The sequence below is a fragment of the Diospyros lotus genome, chromosome 14 (assembly GCF_014633365.1).
Source record: "Diospyros lotus cultivar Yz01 chromosome 14, ASM1463336v1, whole genome shotgun sequence".
NCBI classification, from domain to species: Eukaryota; Viridiplantae; Streptophyta; class Magnoliopsida; order Ericales; family Ebenaceae; genus Diospyros; species Diospyros lotus.
The window spans coordinates 27873920-27896595 of NC_068351.1; the positions used below are offsets into that span (position 1 = coordinate 27873920).

General features: G+C 37.9%; 1 non-coding gene across 1 annotated transcript; it reads right to left on the minus strand.

Annotated features, from left to right (window-relative positions):
- Positions 1 to 7730: 7730 nt before the first annotated feature.
- Positions 7731 to 7836, minus strand: LOC127791267 (small nucleolar RNA R71). The gene has a single exon (XR_008020907.1). It is a non-coding gene; the product is annotated as a small nucleolar RNA R71 (small nucleolar RNA).
- Between the last annotated feature and the right edge of the window lie 14840 nt (positions 7837 to 22676).

Below are 22676 nucleotides of genomic sequence, written 5' to 3' on the forward strand. Positions count from 1 at the left end.
ATTACAAATCCTCTCCCCCCCCCCTAAAGAATTTGGTCCTCCAAATTCGGGTCGGTAACTTGAAAAGCTAGGGGGTATGTATTTTATCTAGCTATCTTTTTATTATCATAGCATCTAATAGACATCAAGACTAACCAACTCGACCCTCGAGGCATAACAAACAATTATTTTTTGGTTTCCTAATGAGGCCCAAGGCTATAACGAATTTTTTGGGTTTATCTTCATAGGCTTCGGCTTGGGATTGAAGTATCGTCCATAGTACGTACCACTCATTGGTAGCCCATTAAAGAAGTCGGGCCACAAGCCCTTTATTAAGCCCTTGTAGGAGAATTGGGCTGAGCTCATTTGCTTAAGGCTTAAGGAAGTTCAAGCCCAAGACCACTTATCCATTTGCCTTGCCCTAACATTGTCATATAAAAGGGCTCTTTCCCTTTCTTATTTCCCTTATTGACGGTCGATTCTCTCTTTCTCTCTCTCTCTCTCTCTCTCTCTCTCTCTCCCCCCCCTCTCTTTGTTCACCCGATAGCTTCCTTTTGATGGCCGATCTTCATGAGTCTTCTTTTCCTCTTTCGGCCAGATCTCTTTTTCCATGGCTGTGGTTTTACTTTCCTTAGGGAGCTCTTGGTCGATCGATGGGTGGTCTCTATTTATTCTATCCAACAGATCTTTCTAAGGTAAGCTCTCAGCCTACTGTTCATGCTTCCACTTCTTTGTGAGTGGTGCTCTCTGTTCCTTGGTGGATTGTTTTGATGAGTAACCTTTGGGTGGTTTCTGGGTGAGATCTGTAAATGGTAAGAAGGCTTGAACTTTAGAGGGTTTTCTATTCTTGGGATTTTGGGGCTTCCCTGTGCTTTGGTAGCCTTATTCTGTTGGTGTTACTTGAGTGGTACGAACTAGACAGACTCAGATCTGAGCCTTAAAATGCCTTTACAGGGAGTTCCATTTCTTATGCTCTTATATGTGTTCTTATTTTCGATGCTCTGGTTTTGATTATTGCACTAACCGATTCTACTTTGTAAGTGTTTTTCTGCAACAAATGGTATCAGAGCCTCGGGTGGCTCTTGAGTGTTGCGAAATCAAAACCTAATCGAAAAACCCCTCTGGTTTTCTCGATCGATCTACACGATAAGCGTTATAGGGTTTACGTTGAATCTGAATTGCCTAAACTTTGATTTCTTTGTGTAGTGAGTGATTCGGGGTAAACCAACCCCAGATTTGTGATCATCCGATCGAGTAGCATCGCCCTGACCAGGGCGTGCCAGCCTACTTACCAACCGACGATGACGCGTGTAGTTACAGCTGCGACCCGTGGAGGCCGATAGGTCCGCGAGACCAGACCCGTGTTCATTCTAGATCTCATTCTTGAGATCTAGCTCAGTAAATCTATATCAGCTTATTTGAGATTTTGTCTTACAGTTACTGTTCTCTGAAATTCCTTTTTTTTTTTTCAGTGCCTATATATAAGTTGTTGTGTCATTCTAATAATCTGTTGTGTACGATATCTGTTATTTTGCTGTGTGCAAGTCAGGTTCAGAATACTGTTTACTTTATTAATCAGTTTCTCTGTCTTTGTTTAGTCCTGTTCTTGTTCCTATTCTGTTTTTATCCCTCTATGAATCTGCTACCTAAGTTAAATTTTAAACTATGTGTTTGCATTAATTTAATTAGGTTTCATATTCTCTGTGTAATTCATATACTTAGTGAATATGACCACACACTTTGAATTGGGGTTTTCAATGGAAAAGGGGACTTTTTTATATGGCAACAAAAAATGAAGGGAATTTTAGTATAACAAAAAGTATCTAAGGCTATAGATGGTAAATACCCTGAAGGTATTAGAGAAGAACAAAAACTTGAAGCTGATGAATTAGCATATAGTTCTATAATCTTACATCTTTCTGATTCAGTGTTAAGAAAAGTATGAAAACTTAACACAACTAAAGAGCTATGGGAAAAACTGGAAAAATTGTATGTGAAAAAGTCCACACCAAATAAACTCTATTTGTTAGAGAATTTTTTCTGTTTTAAGATTAACCCCTCTAAGGATCTAGATGACAACTTAGGTGTCTTCAACAAATTAGTTCAAGATATCACTAATTGTGGTGAAACAGTATCCGAAGAATATAAGGCTGTGATCTTATTAAATGGTATTCCTGATATTTATAAAGAGGCTAAAAATTCCATTAAGTATGGTAGGGATACCTTAACACCAAAAATTATCATAGATTCCTTAATAAGTAAAGAAATGAAACTAAAACATGAGAAAAGACATGGTGAGGTTCATATGATGAGAAGTAGGTCCCAATCTAAGAAACAAGATGGAGGTGGTAAGAAAAAGGGTAGAAGTAGGTCCAAATCCAAAAATCAAGGGAAGGGAAAGAAGTGTCATGGGTGTGGTAAAAATGGGCACTTTATTAAAGACTGTTATGCTGAAAAAAATAAAAATAAAGAAAAGGGTACGGATCAAGAAGAGGCTAATGTAGTAACCTCATATGATCCTAGTGAAGTTTACATCTCTTAGATTTTGACTCCATTGAAATAAATGTTGCATCTAGATCAAACATGCATGAATGGATCTTAGATCTAGGTGCATCATTTCATGTCACTTCATAAAAGCATTGGTTTGAAACTTTTCATGAATCTGAAGGTGGGCATGCCATAGTATATAGTAACATTGCATATAATGTCATTAGGGTAGGAGACATCTTTGTTAAGTTAGACACTCGCTATGTCTTAAAATTAAAAGATGTTAGGTATATACCTGAAATGGCTAGAAATTTAATTTCAGTGGGTGAGTTAGAAAAAAGTGGCCTTACCCGAAAAATTGAAAATGGAATGTTAAAAATGTTTAAAGGATCAATGGTGGTTTGTAAGGGGGTAAGAAGAAATGGGATTTATGTATTAAATGCTGAAGTAATTAATAACCTAAGATCCCATATTGCATTAATCAACCCTGATGCCACCATCAAGTGGCACAATAGGTTAGCCCATGTGAGTGTTAAAGGGCTTAAATTGCTAAGTGATAAGGGGGCTTTTGGTAAAGACTTTGTGTCTGATATGCCTTTCTGTGATCATTGTGTCCTTGGAAAGAATCATAGGTTGTCTTTCTCTTCTAATGTCCATAGAGCCTTAGAATATATTCATTCAAATCTATGGGGGCCAACATCAAATCCCACATCAGGTGGTAATAGGTATTTTCTGTCTATGATTGGTGATTATTCTAGGAGAGTTTGGGTTATCCTCTTAAAATATAAGTTTGAAATTTTTAAAAGTTTTAAAATTAGAAAACTCAAATAGAGAATCAAACGGACAAGAAGATAAAATACCTTAAAACTGACAATGGTTTAGAATTTTGTAATTCTGATTTTGACAACTTGTGCAAGGAATATGGAGTTACTAGGCATAAAATAGTTCCCTACACTCCTCAACAGAATGGAGTAGCCGAAAGAATGAATAGGACCCTTCTAGACAAGGCTAGGTGCATGATGATTAGTTCAAATATACCTAAGTCATTGTGGGGAGAAGTTGTTATGACTACATGTTACCTAGTTAATTTAACTCCTTCAACTGCTTTAAATGGTGACACTCCTTATGAAAAATGGCATGGAAAATGTGTCAATTATTCAATTCTTAGAACTTTTGGTTGTGCTGCCTTCACTCATCAAAATGAGGGAAAATTAGAGCCTAGAGCTAGGAAATGTGTTTTCTTAGTATATCTTGAGGGAGTAAAAGGGTATAGGCTATGGGATAGAAACCAAAAGGGAATAAGGATTATTGTTAGTGAAGATGTCACATTTAATGAATCTAAAATTCCTTGTACAAAGCTCAGTGGTGAGAAAGTTAGTGAGGACAAGAGTCCTCAAGAAGAGTTGAAAAACTCAAGTACCAAAGCTCCTATAACCTCATATGAGGAGGAGAACACTCCTTCAACCTCTAGTGAGTTGGAGAGTCAAAATCATCCTGAAATAGATGAGGAGAGAGAAATAGTAGAAGAATATCCTAATGACCAGCCATCAGTTTTTGATTACCAGCTAGCTAGGGATAGGGAAAGAAGGTTTCATAGGTTAGTATCAGATTTCGAATTAACCTATGCTAGCTATCAAGAGCTAGCTAAAAATGAACCTAGCACATATGAGGAAGCCATAAGAAGCAAATATTCCAATGAGTGGATGAAAGAAATGAAAAAGGAGATGAGTTCCCTTAACAACAACCAAACTTGGGAATTAATCCCTAAACCTAAGGATAAGTCCATTGTGGGTTGCAAGTGGATTTATAAGGTTAATGAGGGTACAACTGATACTAAACCAATAAGGTTTAAGGCCAAGTTAGTAGCTAAGGGATTCACACAAAATGAAGGGATAGATTATAATGAGATTTTTTCACCGGTTGTTAAGTACACCACAATTCATGTCATGCTTGCATTAGTTGTATATTTTGACTAGGAACTTGAACAACTAGATGTAAAAACTGCTTTCTTGCATGGTAATTTAGAAGAAAAAAAATTTATGTTTCAACCCAAAGGTTTTGAAGACAAAAGAAAACTCGATTTTATGTGTTTCTTAAAAAAATCCTTATATGGTTTAAAACAGTCCCCAAGACAATGGTATAAACTTTTTGACTCCTTTGTTAAATCAATCAATTTTAAAAGAAGTGAGTTTGATCATTGCTTATATCTTCAGGATAAAAATAAAGATGACTGTGTGTTTCTTTTACTTTATGTTGATGACATGCTTCTTATTGGCCCTGATGCTAAAAAGATCAATAGCATAAAATCGGCTTTAGGTGGAGAATTTGACATGAAAGACCTAGGTATGGCTAAGAGGATCCTAGGTATGGAAATTGTAAGAGATAGGCCAAATTCTATGTTGTTTTTGCATCAAACAGCATATATATTAAAAATTCTAAAAAGATTTGGCATGCATGATAGTAAATTAGTATCATTACCTTTAGGAAACCATTTCATATTATCTAAAGATAAATCTCCTGCTAATGAGTAAGAAGAGGAATATATGAATAGAATTCCTTACTCAAATGCAATAGGTTTAGTGATGTACCTTATGGTATGTACTAGGCCAAACCTAGCCTATGTTGTTAGTACTCTTAGTAGATTTATAACAAACCCAGGTCCCTATCATTGGGAAGCAGTGAAATGGTTATTGAAGTATTTAAGAGGCACTTACAATGTAGGATTAATATATAAACATAAGTCCAATAGTGTGAGATTAAAGGGGTTTACTGATTCAGACTATACTGGTGATAGAGATAATAGGAAGTCAATATCATCCTATGTATTTACTTTGTGTGAATCATGCATTAGTTAGAAGTCTCAGCTTCAACATATTGTTGCCCTCTCTACCATTGAGTCGAATACATTGCTGCTATAGAGGCTATTAAGGAAGCCCTGTGGTTTAAGAGGTTACTAAATGAACTGTGTGTTCTTAATGAAAATGTGACTGTTTTCTCTAATAGTCAATCTACCATTCACTTATGTAAAAATCCTATTTTTCACGAACACACTAAACATATAGATGTGAGATTGCATTTTATTCGTGATATTGTGTCCCAAAACATTATTGGTCTAGAAAAAGTGCTTTCTAAATATAATCCTACTGATATGGGGACTAAAATTTTGCTTGTGGCTAAATTTAAAAGCTACCTCGATCTTCTTAACATTGGTAAGGTTACTAAATAATTGATTATGCATTTGTTGCATGTTTTGCATTTTGTTTGCATGTGCTTGCTGCCTGCTATTTGTGTGTGCTGGCCTCATTGGGAAACAAGTGGAGATTTGTTATTTTTTTTGTTTCCTAATGAGGCCCAAGGCTATGACGAATTTTTTGCGTTTATCTTCATAAGCTTCGGCCCGGGATTGAAGTATCGTCCATAGTACGTACCACTCATTGGCAGCCAATTAAAAAAGTCGAGCCATAAGCCATTTATTAAGCCTTTGGAGGAGAAATGGGTTTAGCCCATTTTCTCAAGGCTTAAGGAAGCCCAAGCCCAAGCCCACTTATCCCTCTGCTTTGCCCTAGCATTTTCATATAAAAGGGCTCTTTCCCTTTCTTGTTGCCCTTATTGAGGGTCGATTCTCTCTCTCTCTCTCTCTCTCTCTTTGCTCACCTGATAGCTTCCTTTTGATGACCGATCTTCGCGAGTCTTCTTTTCCTCTTTTGGCCAGATCTCCCTTTCCATGGAAATGGTTTTAATTTCCTTGAGAAGCTCTTGGTCGATCGGTGGGTGGTCTCTATTTATTCTATCTGGTAGATCTTTCTAAGGTAAGCTCTCGGCCTATTGTTCTTGCTTCCATCTTCTTTGTGAATGGTGCTCTCTATTCCTTGGTGGATCGTTTTGGTGAGTAACCTTTGGGTGGTTTCTGGTTAAGATTTGTAAATCGGTAAGAGGGCTTGAACTTTAGAGGGTTTTCTATTCTTGGGATTTTGGGGCTTCTCTGTGGTTTAGTAGCCTTATTTTGTTGGTGTTACCTGAGTGGTATGAATTGGACAGACTCAGATCTGAGCCTTGAAATGCCTTTACATGGAGTTCCATTTCTTATGCTCTTATCTGTGTTCTTATTTTTGATGCTCTGGTTTTGATTATTGCACTAACTGATTCTACTTTGTAAGTGTTCTTCCACAACAACAATAATTAGCAAAGAAACTGACGTCGTTCAAATAGATAACATCAAAAAACAAAACTAAGCTAAAACTAAGCAAGATCGAAATTTCCAGTAAGACCCTATGAGGTTTGTTGTATTGTACAGTAAACAATTTATTATTCCAGCGTGAACATAAAATGTTTGAAGCAAATAATTGAGATCATACAATTATCTAGAAAATAAATAGATCATATAAGTACTTGAATATGAAAACTTATCTATAATTATCTCTTGGTTATCAAAAGCATGTTAGAATTTTAGCGGTTGCAAAATTAAGAAATACTTGTAGTCATAAAATTCATGTGCAATCAACTGTAATAATTTGATCACATATCATTTTCTTTTATCTCAACTTAAAGAAATTCTATGGTACTAAAATTCAAGTCAAGCATAAATCTAGCTGTAAAAATCAATTACCAATATCCTTCTTTTTATAAGTCAGTAACTGTAATAATAAAAGAGAAAAATAGAAATAAAGTTACCATTATCAAGCAATTATTACTAAAAAAAATAGATTATGTTCCAAGGAAGGGAGAAGTGTAATTACCTCAAAGTTGTAAAACCTTAGCTCTCTTCTAAACTTCAGCCTTCCCTCTACTTTTTGAATAGGATTGATAGGATGAATAAAATCCACAGGTGGCCCCTTCGTTGAGCATATCAAAAATCCGATCACTCCACTAGCTGCAGAAGACCAAAATAGAGAAGCCCAAAGGTCGTTAAGCGATTATGCATCACCTTCTGTTGATGGCATTACCTCGAGTATTCATAGGTCGGTAATACAAGCTAACAACTTTGAGATCAAGATGATAATCATCCAAATGATGCAAGCCACGGTTCAATTTGGTGGCTCCGTTAATGATGACCTAAACGCACATCATCAACTTCTTGGAGATTTCTGATACTTTCAAGCATAACGGAGTCTCTGATGATGCTATATGCCTAAGATTGTTCCAGTTCTCGTTGAGAGACAAGGCGAAAGCATGGTTAAGTTCACTTCCATGAGGTTCTATCACCGCATGGGATGCCATGGCCTAAAAGTTTCTAGCGAAGTACTTCCCACCATAAAAAACTGCAAAGATTCGAAATGATATCACTACCTTTGTGCAGTATGAGATGGAGACATTGTATGAAGCCTGGGAGCACTTCAATGAGTTGTTAAGGAAGTGTCCACACCACCAATTACTCGTGTGACTTTAGGTACAAACTTTTTATAATGGATTATCTTCTACTAACCGTTATATGATTGATGCAGCTGCAGGAGGTACCATTATGAGGAAGACACCTGATGAAGCTTATGAATTATTAGATGAAATGGCGTCCAACAGTTATCAATGGCAAGCTGACAGGTTACCAATGAGAAGACTGACTGTAATACATGAAGTGAGCAACTTTAGTGCTTTATCCGCTCAGGTGGCCGCCCTTAATGCAAAGTTGGACAACTTATGCAACCCATCCATGCCTACCAGGAGCATCACTTGTGACTTACGTGGAGCTGTAGGACACGGTTCAGTAGAGTGCCAAATGGGAAATACTTTTGCAAGTGTGTCAGAATCTACCAACTTTGTAGGAAGTTTCCATCGTTAGCAACAGAATCCATACAACAACGTTTACAATCCAGGATGGCGCAACCACCCCAACCTCTCATGGAGTAATCACAATGCCATAAACCATCAACCACCTCCCGAATTCCATCCATAACAAGAGAAGAAACCAAGCTTGGAGGAGTTAATGACCAAGTTCATAAATACTGCTGAGACAAGATTCCAAGGTATGGAAACCAAATTTCAGAACCAGGAGGCATCTATTTGAAACTTGGAGGTATAAGTTGGGAAGATTGCCAAGATGCTTTCTTCTAGGCCCGAAGGCTCTCTACCAAGAAACATAGAGATCAATCCAAGAGAGCAAGCCAATGCCATCATGCTAAAGAGTGGAAATGAGTTGCAGGATCCAACCAAAGCAATTGAACCCGTGAGCAAGCAAGAGGGGATAGTCCAAGGAGAAGTGCTTCGACCAAGGGAATTTTATGAGACCAAACTAAAAGAAGCTGTGACAACACAAAGAAGGCCATACCAAATGGAAGCCAAATGTGAGTATGAGTGGTCACCAAAAATCAAGTTTTTAGATCCTAATGTCAAGCCATACATCCATTGCTTTTCCCTCAAAGATTCAAGTAGCACCAAAATCAGCATTTCGCCAAGTTCTTTGAGATGTTAAAAAAGATGCACATCAATATTCCATTTGTGGATGCTATCACACAAGTCACTAGCTACGCCAAGTTCTTAAAAGAAATTTTAGCTAACAAGAGGAAGCTAGTAGAATTTGAGACAGTCAAGCTGAGTGAAGAATGCTCTGTCATTGTGCAAAACAAGTTGCCACAAAAACTTAAGGATCTAGGGAGTTTTACTATCCCTTGTATTCTTGGTGATATTTGTTTTGATAAAGTTCTGTGTGATTTAGGAGCTAGTATTACTCTCGTGCCTTTAACTATTTTCAGGAAACTAGGTTTAGGAGAACCAAAGCCAACCATAATCACTTTGCAACTCGTAGATAGATCGATCAAGCATCCAAAAGGTATTGTGGAAGATGTTCTGGTAAAGGTAGACAAATTCATAGTCCCAGTTGATTTCATTGTTTTGGATATGATTGAGGACCTTGAGGTTCCCCTTATTTTAGGGGGTCCATTTCTAACTATAGGTAAAGCTTTGATAGATGTTTAGCAATGGCAACTTGTGTTGAAGGTCCAAGACGACCAATTAACATTTAAGGTATTTCAGGCTCTCAAGCATCCAGCAAAAGACCAAACTTGTTATAGACATGATGTTATTGACTGTATTGTGCATGATTGCTTCCACGTTAATAGGTTTGAAGACCCTTTGGAGGGTTGTTTAGTAAAGCCGACTATTACAGGTGAAGAGGAGCATATGAGGAGATTGTCAAGATGTTGGAGGCAAATTCACCCCCCTACCAAACCTATACTAAGCAGTATGAACCAAGATAGGAGAAGCTAAAGAGACCACTGATGAAACCTCCCAAGCCATCCATTGAAGAGCCACCTTCACTTGAGCTTAAACCTCTTCCATCTCATTTGAAATATGCATTTTTAGAAGTCTCTTCATCCTTACCTGTGATTATTTCATTCTCTTTGATAGGTGACATGGAGTCAAGGTTGTTACAAGTGCTCAAGAAGTATAAAAGGGCTTTTGGTTGGAGCATATCAGGTATTCAAGGAATAAGCCTTCTCATCTGCACACACAAGATACTTATGGAAGATAACTACAAACCAACAGTGCAGCCACAAAAAAGGCATCAAGCTTCTTGATGCGTGTATTATCTATCCCATCTCTGATAGTTCTTGGGTGAGTCCTGTGCAGGTAGTACCGAAAAAGGGTGGCATGATTGTTGTTGTGAATGAAAAAAATGAGTTGATTCCTACTAGGACAGTCATAGGATGTCGAGTGTGCATTGATTACAAGAAGCTGAATGATGCCACTAGAAAAGATCATTATCCACTCCTCTTTATTAATCAAATGTTGGAAAAGTTAGTAGGTAGGGATTACTATTGTTTCCTAGATGGTTATTCAGGATACAACCAGATTGTCATTGCTTTTGAGGATTAGGAGAAGACTACATTCACATGCTCTTATGGTACTTTTGCATTTAGGAGGATGTCATTTGGCTTATGCAATGCACCTATGATTTTTCAACGTTGCATGATGGCAATCTTTCATGACATGGTTGAGGATTTCATGGAAATATTTATGGATGATTTTTCTGTATTTGGCTCTTCCTTTCATGATTGTTTACATAAGCTGTCTTTGGTTTTACAGCGTTGTGAGAATACTAACCTAGTTTTGAACTGGGAGAAGTGTCATTTCATGGTGCAAAAGGGCATTGTGCTAGGACACAAGGTTTCCCATGAGGGAATTCAAGTGGATCGTGCCAACGTGGAGGTGATTGAGAAGTTGTCGCCACCTACTTCTATCAAGGTTGTGAGGAGTTTCTTAAGACATGTCGAGTTTTATCGACATTTCATCAAGGATTTTTCCTTAATCTCTCGACCGTTATCTAATTTATTATCCAAAGATGTTCCTTTTAACTTTTCTAATGAGTGTTTGCAGGCTTTTCACACTCTAAAGTAAAAGATCACAACACTTGTAATGGTAGCACCAGATTGGACACTTCCATTTGAGCTTATGTGCGATGCCAGTGATAGTGCGGTTGGAGTTGTTTTAGGCCAACAAAAGGACAAGGTGTTTCAAACCATCTATCATTCTAGCAGGACCCTCACGGAAGCACAACAAAATTATGCCACTACAGAAAAGGAACTTTTTGTAGTAATCTTTGCAATTGACAAATTCCATTCTTATTTGATTTTGTCCAAATTTATTGTGTATATAGATCACGCGGTACCTGTTGGCTAAGAATGATTCAAAATCGAGACTCATTTGATGGATCTTGCTCCTTCAAGAGTTTGATTTGCAGATTCGAGACAAGAAGGGGACTGAAACGTTATCACATACCACTTGTCACGAATAGATCATTCAACCATGGTGCAACCGAACTCGTTCCCTATTCAAGAGGAGTTCCCTGATGAACACCTATATACAGTTAGCAGTTCAGCTTTACCATGGTATACGGATATTGTAAATTTCTTGGTTGGTAAGGTCATTCCACCCAATCTTTCATATCAGCAAAGGAAGAAATTTCTTTATACAGCTAAGCATTATTTGCGGGATAAGCCTTACTTATATAAGGTTTGTGCTAACCAGTTAATTCGCAAGTGTGTTCCTGATGAGGAGGTAAGTCAAATTCTACACCATTGTCATGACAATGAGGTAGGAGGTCACTTTGGCCCTACCAAAACAACATTCAAGGTGTTACAATATGGTTTTTACTTGCCTACTCTTTTCAAGGATGCCCACTCTTATGTTTTTGTTTGTGACAGGTGTCAAAGAGTTGAAAATTTGTCTAGGAAGAATGAGATGCCCTTGAACAATATTTTAGTTTGTGAGTTGTTTCATATTTTGAGGCATTGACTTCATGGGCCCTTTTCCTAAATCTTCTCAAAATCAATATATTCTTGTTGTTATGGATTATGTGTCCAAATGGGTGGAGGCCATAGCTTACCCTACTAATGATGCCAATGTGGTAATCAAGTTCTTAAAGAAACACATTTTTACACGTTTTAGAGTTCAAGATTGGAGAGAAAGTTCTTCTCTACAATTCTAGGCTCAAGCTCTTCTTGGGCAAGTTGAAATCGAGATGGTATGGTTCTTTCACCATCAAGCAAGTACATCCTTATAGCGTTGTGGAGATTTTCAAGGACACTGAAGAATCTTTCAAGGTTAATAGACATCGCCTGAAGCACTATGAAGATGGTGGATTCAAGAAGGGCAACTCAGTCATTCAAGTGCATGAGCTGAACTAGAGTCTCCAAGATAGTCAAGCTAATGACTATAAAGAATCACTTCTTGGGAGGCAACCCAAGCTCTTTTTTCATTTTATTTTTATTATTTCATTTTAGTTTTGTTGAATTAAATTGACTAATAACCCATACTTGTGATGTTGTGCAGGTTGAAAAGAAAGGAAAATAAGGCTGATTCAGTTTTGACTGGCAAAAGAAAGGAAAATAAGGCTGATTCAGTTTGGACTGGCATGGGTATTGTAGTGTTCAATTATGTGGCCAGGGGAGTATTTACTTTGTTAGAATAGAAGTGCTATGGCATACACCAAGAGGGGGGGTGAATTGGATAATTTAAAAACTTAATTGAACTTGAAAAACTTTTTGATACAAATTAAGGTTTTAGTGATTTAAAAACGTAAAGCATATAAAATGGAAAATATAAGTTTGCAAAGATAAATAAGTGAACTAAGTGAGGAATAATGAAATGCTTGAAAAGATAAATAGATCAAAGAACGGAAACACAAAAGAACACAAGGATTTATAGTAGTTCGGCTTAACCCAAGCCTAATCCACTACCTTAGCTCCTCACTAAGGATTTTGCAAATAATCCACTAAAACCTCCTATCACTTTGGATAGGCCCTCTAGCACTAAGCTAGGAAATACAACCTCTTGCTTTCAAGCAAGCCCTCTAGCAATACAAGCTAGGAAAAATAAGAAAGATACAAAAGAAAGTTTCTAAGAGTACATCCTCTTAGTTACAATGACTCTCAATAAATATACAAGGCTTGAATCAAATGAAACAAATTTAGTACAAAGCCTTTTGAGAGAAAAGTTGAAGCATAAATGTAAATTGAGAAGTATGAAATAATCCTTAAGCTCACTTCACTTCATTCCCATCCATTAGCCTCTTCTTAGTCATCAATGAGTTGTATATATAGGCATCCAAAAAGATTGAAGAGGAAACTAGCCGTTTGTAACCATTGGGATTTGAAAAAACTAGCCGTTGTGCTTTCTGCGAAAATGGTTAGTCGATAGAATCAAGCAAAAATAACAAGTTTAGTCGATAGAGAAAATAGGTTGGTCGACCAAGTCTTAAAGACAACAAGGCACTTAGTCGACCAAGACAAAAATAGGCATGGCAGTTAGTCGACCAAGGGTACCCATCTGTCGACAGACTCAAAGAGTTAGTCGACCAAGTCATATCAAAAGCACTGTTAGTTGACCAAGGTTTAAGGTTAGTCGACCAAGACCATAACATATATACAGTTAGTCAGCCAATGCTTATAGTTAATCGACCAAGGCACAAACAAACACACTGTTAGTTGACAGATCACACTGTAAATGTCCTCATTTTTCTTAATTTATATTTTATCTTCCATTTACTTTAATACATAAATGTAAATATCAAAGTACCCCCCATTTAGATTCAATAAAAATATCAAAAAAATCAACTAGGACAACTCGGTGAGCAACCACATTGGCTCTAATACCACCATTATTAGCTAGGATAACCTTCTGCCATCACTTAGCGCCACATCTAGCCACAACCACAACTCCAGAGCCACTTACACCACTGATTGACTATTCTCACGATGCCACACGACCATGGTCAGCCACTACCGCCGCTGCTACTATCACCAATCAGTGCCTTCGGCCGCCACTGGCTACCCCCAGCCGGTCACCAATCGGCTCCCCTAGTTGCTTCCATTCACCCCCATTAACCCCTAACCACGAGGCTAAACACTACAAAAAAATTGGCATTTAACAGCGGTTTTAAAAACTGCAGCTAAGTCAGCCGTCGCGGAGCGTTTAGCGGCAGTTTTCAGCAACTATTGGAATAACCGCCGCTAATTATATTTTTTGCGGCCGTTTTAAAAATCGCCTCAAAATAAGTGATTTAGCGACGGTTTCTATAATATTTAGTAGCGATTTTGAAACCGTCGCAAAAAAATTAAAAAAAAAAATTTAATTTTAGCGGCGGTTTCAAAACCGCCGTGCAAACGGCCATGTGGCGCACAAGGGTTGGGCGGGGGCAGGGCGGGCGAGCGCGGGTCGGGCGGTCGGGGGCGGGCTGGGCTGGCCTGTGCGGGTAATAAAAAATTAAATTTTTAATTTTAGCGGCGATTTTTTGCGGCAATTTCAAAATCGCCGCTAAAATTAAAAATTTAATTTTTTTATTACCCGCGCAGGCCAGCCCAGCCGCCCGCCCTACCCTCGCCCAACCCTTACACGTCACGTGGCGATGCAGGAAATTAAATCCCAGCACCTTCCCCCTCCCCAAGTTTCGAACACAAGACCCTTAGTGCGCGCGCGCACGCGAACCGCTTGATCTGCGAAACACCCCTTGACATATATGGACATATATATATATTATATACTAATCTAACAACTAATTTTCAGAATTACATTTTATATTTTTTAATATATATTAAAAAAATTTATTAATTGATTATTTTTTAAAAGAATAATAGAATAAATTAAAAATACATTAATTGATTAAGAATAAAAAAAGATTTTATATATTTTTTAAAAATTATTAAAATTTTATATATTAAAATTTTGTTAAATTTATTTTTATTTTTTTTAAATTATATTTTTAATGAATTTTTCTATTAATTTAAATGCAATTTTAAATTTATTTTTAAGATTTTATATTTATATTTATTTTTATTAATTTAATTTTTAATTATTTTCTTAAGCAAAATTTAATTTTTTTAATGAAAATAATGAATTTTAATATTTAAGATTTTTATTTAATTTTAATTTTAAATTATTTAATTTTTTGAATTTAGCGGTGAAATCACCGCTAAATTTAATTTTTTTTTTTAATTTTGCGGCAGTTTTTGAAAATCGTCGCAAATTTTATTTTATTTTTAATATTAAATTATTTAATTTTTTGAATTTAGCGACGATTTTTCAGAAATTGGCGCTAAATTTAATTTTTTTTTAATTTTACAGCAGTTTTTGAAAATCGTCGCAAATGTTAATTTAATTTTAATTTTGAATTTTTTTTTGAATTTATTGTGATTTTCAAAAACCGCCACTAAATTTAATTTTTTAATGAATTTTGCGGTCATTTTTGAAAACCGCCATAAATATTATTTTATTTTTAATTTTAAATTTTTTAATTTTTTGAATTTAGCAACGGTTTCTCAAAAACCGCCGCGAAATTGAATTTAATTTTTTTAATTATTTAATTATTTTTTAAATTTAGCAACGGTTTTTTGGAAATCGCCGCAAAATTAAATATTTTACTAAATTTTGCTACGGTTTTATGAAACCGTCGCAAAATTTTAAAAAATCTGCCGCAAAAAATCAATTTTTTTGTAGTGAAATCTCATTAAGTGCCCACACACCAAGGCATCCCTCTAGCTGTATCACTCACAGCTATCAGGTGATTTTATCACCTAAACACCATTCATGGGAACCAATCTCGTCTCATAAGCTCTTCTTTCGAGCTTTCGTCACCCATTGGCAACATCTTAAATTTGCCCTTAACTTTCATCTATCCAACACGATTAGCTTTACCCGGATTGCCTGGCTCACAACCAACATGACCTTTTTCTCGACACTACACTTGCAATTATCGACTAACACTTTGATTTAAACTCTACCCACTAAAAATCACCATTGCCACTCCTGTGGAACTCACACTTCCACTCGATGCCGTAGGACTCACCTTCCTACACAGACACTTGTCATCACGCTGGCTTTCCCTGGGTGATCCATCCTGTTAGAGTTGTAGTGCATTAGAAAGTTCATCCAGTGTTGTTGCCCCATGTTCAACTTTTCTTAGGAGAGCATCTCAAGCTCTACCCAAGCCACATTTCAACACTACCATCTATAACTCTCGTTACAGAGTAACACTCCTTCAAATAACACAATTCTGCCACGTCTAACCATCTTCTATAACCTTGGATCTCTTTCTCAAAATTCATCTAGTCTAGCCACCAGGTCTCACTAAACCTTTATATTAAAGGCATACACGACAATCAATAAGGTTTTACATCACAGTCCTTGAGCCTCACGCTCTTATTATTACCATCAGGTGCTACCACCTGGCAATTGAACTTGTGTCATCAACTGGAAACCCATCTAGTGCTACATGAGGACACTTCCTCATTTTTGCATTGACACATTCAAGCCTAACACTAGACTGTACAATTGCGAGCCTTCACGGATTCCGAACCATGCCTTAGCCATGTGTTCAGCCTACCACAACTCACATCGCAGAATTAGAGATCCCATTACTTGAAATCTTCGCATGCTTCAGCATTCTCATCTCATGGTTAGCTCCTCCCTCGCAAGTCTCACCCTCCACGGCACTTACTTAACATTCTAGAGCCATTTACTGACTCCACCAATCAACCTATCTTCCCACATTACCACAAGGTCACAATGAGTCCATCATCCCAATTTTCAACTTCAATCAAATTTAACCACAATCGCGTTAGCATCCTTTAGTAAGGAGCATCGCCATGCATCTTGTTATCATACCATAAGATATCACCCAATCTATTCACAAACCTTTTAATTGCCATGACAAATAAAAGGCACTACCACGATTCTTCATGGAAATTTAGGTCTAGTCCAGACATAACCTAAAGCGCACCCTAGGTTTCGGCGTCTAATCATCTCCACCGCAGACGAGTTACTCCACATAGAAGGCTGCAGTCCATCCTGTGAACCAACTGTCTATATCCAGTGGTCCATAGCATTAGACCAATCACTTGTAGGCATCAACTGTAGCGTTATTCCCACGCTAGACCCATTTCTTTTACATGGGTTCTTTCTCGAACATCTCAAGACGCTACCACACCTGAACATTCACCAAACCGTTTCGTCACCGCTTTTCCAAAACAAAGCGCTTAACCCCCACTTGGGTGCAATGCCCTAACATCTCTCATTACTCATAGCTAAGTTGTGGGACTAACCATAACCTTCGTCACCCTTACCATGCAAGCCACAAATATTCAGCCCCTGACCATCCGCACAACCATTGTGTTGCCTTGTGCGTTCGGCGAGCCAACCTCCAGTCCTCACGACCGTGTTGCCCTTTTTGCCAGCATATCGAGGCCCAACATTAGTTCCCAACAGCATGGCTCAGGTCCATCACTAATTTGCTTTGCACCCGTAGTATGACTCTAGGCCTTTCGGTCCCACCTCTGATATCGAACCCGGCGTGGCTACCCTACCACGTTCGCAGCCATTATCCCCACCAAGCTTCTTACTCGGCAACTAATCTATTAGAACATTACCGCTTTTTGCAATTCCACCTTAGGACTACTTTAGCTATCTTGCAGGAGACTATCGATCTCACCTAACCAAATTTCCTAAGGTGTTGCTCCGGCTCATAGGCGACTTGCCCTCATCATGAGCCTACTCATTAGTCCTCTGCCACATGGTCCATAACATTAGATCCATCACATTGAGACTTGCACACATAGCATCAACACTACTTAAAGCCTCCCCAAACTACAATGGTTCCACCACCATTTTACTAATTCTCATTCCTCAACACCTTGCATCTCTTATAACCTAAGAGATTCTCAAACCACTCCACCTCTTAAGGCCTCGGGATCTTATCCCACAAGATCATACCTCACGGCTTTCAATCAACATCTGAAAGTTCCAACTTTCCATAACAATGGATTCAAGTCCATCACGATTCATTTCACCACCCAGCTTGTCCTAGAGCTTAACTATCAACTATCTCTTAATCGACAACCGATAGGCTGAGCCTACCTCAAGCTCCGGCACCCACAACCATAGAGCACCTACCATTACCCTCCAAGTAAATCGAGACCTCTCGTCTCTCCTTGCACACCCATGAATGCATTCAGCCACTATGCTCAGCTTGGCCTTCTAACACGCGTCACCTGGCTTCCATGATTTGGAAATACAAACCCGGGGCCTCTACCTCACTCATCATGCCCCTTCCCACACGGTATTCGAAGTTGGCATTTCCTATGCACGTATAACCCATAGATATCCTGTTGCCACACACTCATCGCCCTCAGCCCACATACCCGTTCATACCCCTCATTGGGTGACCTCCTCATCTCCCCAATAAGGATCTCGTGACCTTAAGCGTCATCCCCGGACTCCAAACATCACCATGAGGGTCTATTCACCTCTCATCTCCCGACCTTAGGTGTCCCGCCTGACCCCAAGCGTCATAATGAGAGTTTAATTAGCCCCTCATCCATCAATCACATGAATGGTCACTTGGCCTTTCACAACCAAGACTCCTAGTCCAATGGCTCCCACACACTTATCAACGCATGCCCAACTCCTTAATCCCCAAATCTGGATTCCCTTGAATCCCTGCTCGACCCACTGGGGATTTTCCATCTCATACAAACGCCTAGGGTCCATTTTCCACACACATATCCTTCCTTAGGATAACTCCCGTTTCATCATGAAACCAACTAGGGTCCACCCATACCCTAGGCACATCCCCTTCAGGATCACCATAACCATACCATCACCTCGTACCATATACATTTATCATGCATACCTCACACTCGACTCCTCCGAGAGTCCTTCGTAAGCTACTAACGTCATGCCTACCCTGGCCATGACGTGCATTTGCTTCACCTGCTGGCTCCACCTAGAGCCTCACTACAAGCAACATTATCTTACCATCTTTCTAGAGCTTGTCACACAACCTGCCAATGACTCCTTTCCTTGGGCTTCGAGCTAATTTCAACCTTAGCTCACTCTAGCTCAAGCACACAACCCTTATTGCACCACTTCTAAGGGAACTACTCCATTCCCTCATACATGCTTGTCCATTACCCTAGCATAGGGATGCTCCACTAATCCCTTCCCGGATTAGTCATGCCTTAACTCTTCTTGCCTCATCATGATTCTTATCATAACTAAGTTTCGTGTCCCCACACGAGCCTTAACACTTCAACCACAAGGAACTTTCATCCTTAAAACGCTTTATATTATCCTAAATTTCCACATTTAGGTTCTCGACACCAACACCCATACTTGGGCTTTTTAATTCTTCTTTGCTCAACCCATATAGCTCTTGCAAAATATCATCTCAACCCATGATATTTTCCTATTTCTATAACAAGAATACCCGAGCACTCCACTCATATCACCATAGACTTCAATGCCTCGACCCAACTCCTAGGGTCCTCAGACATGTGATCCTACTTCCAAGGTCTTCAGATCAACCTTCTTCCATTTTATGCCGAGCATCCTCCACTCAGCACTCCAACCATCGCTCTGATACCAAACTGTGACACCCCGTTCCCACTTACGGGTGCCACTCGTGAATAATCATCCGAACTGCTCACATGCCCAACCATTTGTGAATGACGGACTATGTTTCAATACGAAACGCCCTAGGTGGGAACTAGGTTTCGTCCTTCTCTTTCCTCAACCCTAGGATCCACTAGCAGATTTGGGCCTTAACCATATTACACTTGGCTAATTAATTTCCATTAAGTTTGCCCAATCACCTTTTTTTTTTTACTTAAATTCTTTTTCTTCCCAAGAATTCCACCGGGCTCAAAAAATTCACAATTTTAATTAACCCAATGATTTTTTTCACCAATTTCGAGGAAAATATAAACATTTTCATTTTCCAAAAGTTTGGCATTTATCTCCAAAAATACTCGAAAAATTCCTTTATTTTGAATATTCCCCCGGGGCCCACAATCAACCAAGACATACCTCAAAAATCCTCAATTTTTTGGAATTTTAAAAAAATTTGGCTAGAGGGGCCCGCTAGTGCACCTGGGGCCCAGCTGCACGCTTGGCCGAGGGTCGCGCAGGGCCGCCCGTGCGCAGCTGCTGCTTGCCTCCTACTACCTTTTTTTTTTCTCAACATTTCTAAATTTAATTTCTAGAACATTGGGACACCAAATCCAAAAATTGGGCCACCTGAAACCCCCAAAACTTTCCCAAATTAGATGCCTTTAAACTAAGCAAAAGTGCCATTTTTCTACCAAATCCCACACTTTGAGATTCAACTTCTTGGCAATATATCCCAAAATTTTCAGCATTTAAATTGCAAAAAAATTCATCAAGAATCCAAAGGTTAGGCCACCAAACCCTTAAATTGCCAAACAAAAGTCAGCTGCAATGTGTTTTAATTTTATATTATTAATTTCATTTTAAGCCTTTTTTTAATAATTTATTTGATCTTCGTCTAATATCGAAACTGTCCAAAATGAATCAATGATTGATTTTTCAAAATTTTCTAACCAAAAACTAAATTGAGTTTTTGATCGCCCCTACATTTTATAATGACAACTATGATTTTTCTTTCGTTGAGTTCTTCCATGGGTCGTATCGACCTAATATCGACCCTCGGGTCATGACCCTATCTTGGCCCAATCTCAACCCTCAACCCACAGCCCGATCTAGGCCCAATCTTGGCCTTGCATCCGTCTATGACAACTATCATCACTATTATGTGTTGGATGCTCCTGCGCCCATCCTCATTAATAATAGATTTCATCCTCATTAGTGAGGGTTCCATCGGCACCATGCCACTATCAGGGAGTCCCATTGGTGCCAGATATCTAGTCCTATCACTATGCAACACTCGATGCAAACATCTCACGTAGAATAACCTCTCATCCCTCTATATAAACCAACTCTATCAAAAGTCAATGTATATTTTTTCTAATCTAACAATACTGTACTAATTTACTCTCTTATTTACTTGAGCGTTAGAGTGTTTACAAGTGCCAGCCACCCCTGATAGATCGATCGTCGAAGTCCATTTCTTGTTGTTGCAATCTCACCTCCGACTAGAGGTGTCAAAAGGGCCAGGCGGCTCGTGGGCCGCCCGGCCCGTTATTGTTCAAACGGGCCAGGCTGGGCCAAAGAAATTAGGCCCCCGATCCGGCCCGTCTAAGGGCTCGGCCCGGCCTGGCCCGTCTAAGGGCCCGGCCCGGCCTGGCCCGTGGCTCGTTGGGCCTTTATGGGCCGGGCCCATAAGGCCCTTATGGGCCAGTAAGGCCCTTATTCATTTTTTTTTTAATTTTGTTATTTTTTAGTAATTATTGATATTGGATACTAAAAAATTTAATTTCGCAATATATATAAATAATAACCATCAATTTATTTAAAATTTTTAAGTTAATTTTTTTATATATTTAAATTATAAATAAACATTATCCTTTTTATATGTATATTATTTTTCATATCAATTCACAAGAAAAATTATAAGGCATATAGAATTTTGAAATATAAAATAATAAAATAATATTTAAAACTTAAGAATTAAGATAGAAAATATTTTAAAAAGAATAAAATTAATTTTTATATATGTATTATTTTGATATTTATATATGTATATATTATATGTATTATTTTTAAAAAAATTATTTAAAAAAAAAGAAAAAAAAAGGGCCGGGCCCACTAGGCCCGACCCGCTAGGCCTTGTGGGCTAAGGGCCCGGCCTAACCCTCTAGCCCACGGGTTGGCCCGACCCCTTTGTAGGGCGGTCGTGGGCTGGGCCGGGCCCTATCCATGGCAAAAGGGCCCGGGCCTGGCTCGGCCTTTTTAAAAAGCTCATGGGCCTGACTCGGGCTGGACCGGGCCAGGCCGGGCCGGCCCTTTTGACACCTATACCTCCGACCACCCCTTTTGACAGGAAAAGACATTCCACAAGCTATGACTTTAGCTTTTATCGTGATAGTGATACCAGACAACAATTTTTTTTCCTAATTTTGTTAATAAATTTTATGTATAAGTAAAATTTATTTATACAAGTTTATAATATTAAAAATTAAATAATAAATAAATGTATACAAACATCAATTAAGGCTCATCGCTAGTATAATTTATGTGTACACCTATGCATAAATGCATGTATGTGTTTACATATATGTATACATAAATATAATACATATATATACCATATAAATATGTGAAAAAATAAAGATAATTATTTAAATGCTTAATGAATATTAATTTTATTTTTTTTATCATTTTTATATTTATAGCATAATAAAAAAATATTAATCAAACTCTTATTACGTAACAAACATAGCAATACCCTATTGTTACTAAATATTACTTTTATTAACACTATTTTTACAACATAACGCAAAAACTACTGCGTGGCACAACACAACATAACAACGCCAAACAGGCCCAAAAACACTTTTGATGTTTAAAAAATGACAATAAATTCTCCTGATTTTACAATTTTAATTATATATATTTTTTTCACATTCTTTTTATTTTTCTCAAAACTGATCTAATACACAGGGTAAAGATCAATTGCTTGACGTTAGGTGACTACATATCATTGAAGATGAGACTGAATTGGATCTTACCCCTTCTAATTGAGGCACACATCTCTAATAATCTATTATTATGTTTTTTTCGGACAACATAATTATTATCTAATTTAGATAATAAATTAGAGTTCTTACCTCTTTTATCTATTCAAAAAATTGATTATAATTTGATAATTTATAAAATAACAATAAAAAATATAAAAAAATTTATAAAGTATAACTTAACCCAAAAATTTAAAGATGTGTTTGATTGGGATGAAAAATGAGTTAGAATTTTAATTTAATTTCATGGAATTTCAATTCTCATCCCACCAACTAAAATTTATAATTTTTTTA